The 1,606-nt window shown below is 43.8% G+C and overlaps 1 long non-coding RNA gene across 1 annotated transcript; it reads right to left on the bottom strand.

Annotated features, from left to right (window-relative positions):
• Positions 1 to 680: 680 nt before the first annotated feature.
• LOC138960958 (uncharacterized) lies at positions 681 to 1,175 on the bottom strand. The gene is made up of 2 exons (XR_011454102.1): positions 1,073 to 1,175; positions 681 to 750 (listed from the first exon to the last, which is right to left on the bottom strand). It is a non-coding gene; the product is annotated as an uncharacterized lncRNA (long non-coding RNA).
• Positions 1,176 to 1,606: the final 431 nt, after the last annotated feature.

Consider the following 1,606-nt stretch of genomic DNA (forward strand, 5'->3'; position numbering starts at 1 on the left):
GGCCCCATCCACATCATGTCGGCCCTCTCTCTGTTATGTCGGCCCCCTCCACATCATGTCGGCCCCATCTCTATCATGTCAGCCCTCTCTCTGTTATGTCGGCCCCTTACACATCATGTCGGCCCCATCTCTATCATGTCAGTCCTCTCTCTGTTATGTCGGCCCCTTACACATCATGTCGGCCCCATCCACATCATGTCGGCCCTCTCTCTGTTATGTCGGCCCCCTCCACATCATGTCGGCCCCATCTCTATCATGTCAGCCCTCTCTCTGTTATGTCGGCCCCTTACACATCATGTCGGCCCCTTACACATCATGTCGGCCCCATCTCTATCATGTCAGTCCTCTCTCTGTTATGTCGGCCCCCTCCACATCATGTCGGCCCCATCTCTATCATGTCAGTCCTCTCTCTGTTATGTCGGCCCCCTCCACATCATGTCGGCCCCATCTCTATCATGTCAGCCCTCTCTCTGTTATGTCGGCCCCCTCGATCCACATCATGTCAGCCCTCTCCCTTACACATCATGTCGGCCTCCTCCTCTGCATCATGTCGTGTCATTTTGCAACAAATATTGTCCACATTTACATTCAATTCGTTTTAAAAGGCCTTAAAGTACTCATTCTTGAAGTTTGAAAGGGTCAAAACTGACTGGCCTAGTCAGTTTTGACCGGGGGGGGGGTCATTCTGGGCTAGCTGATTTTGACCGGGAGGTCATTCTGGGCTAGCCCAGAATGACACATCCCCCAAACCTGTTGAGATACATAGATGCATACATATATGCATACATTTCGTCATCTGAAGTCCTAATGTACTTATTCTTGAAGTTTGAAGGGAAGCGTCGAAACTTTTTTTTTTTTTTTAGAAAGTTTTTTGTTTTTTTGTGGGGATTTTTTTCAATATCATTTTTCACCAAATATTGTCCACATTTACATTCAATTCGTTTTAAAAGGTCTTAAAGTACTCATTTTTGAAGTTTGAAGGGGGGGTCAAAACTGACTGGCCGAGTCAGTTTTGACCGGTGGGTCATTCTGGGCTAGCTGATTTTGACCGGGATGACACATCCCCCCAAACCTTAGATATACGTAGTTGTATACATATATGCATAAATATTGTTTCTAAAGGTCTTAATGTACTCATTCTTAAAGTTTGAAGGGGGGTCAAAATTGACTAGGGGAGGGTCAAAACTGACTAGCCCAGAATGACCTCTCGGTCAAAATAGGCTAGCCTAGAATGACCTCCCGGTCAAACTGGGCTGCTTCAAAATAGGCTGCTACACCGGGTTCGATCCGCTTCGAGGGCAATATTTTTTTTTTTCTGAACTCGTAATTCTTGTATTTTATTCATTTTATTAATTCCACACGTTTTGGATGATGAAATGAATGTAAATGATAAAAAAAAAGTTGCATAATTATTGAGTACTTTCAGTGGGACAATATCATCCCCAGAATTACCCATTCATTTTATTTTTTATTTTTTTAGTAACATCGGCTTTGGTGAAAATTGATTGCACTATAAGGCAATACTGCGACTACATGTAATGATGATATTAAGAAAACGTACAAAACATAAAAACGCACGGGGCAGTTATGTTGGCAGTTCAAGTCT

Source organism: Littorina saxatilis, linkage group LG3, assembly GCF_037325665.1.
Source record: "Littorina saxatilis isolate snail1 linkage group LG3, US_GU_Lsax_2.0, whole genome shotgun sequence".
Classification (NCBI taxonomy): domain Eukaryota; kingdom Metazoa; phylum Mollusca; class Gastropoda; order Littorinimorpha; family Littorinidae; genus Littorina; species Littorina saxatilis.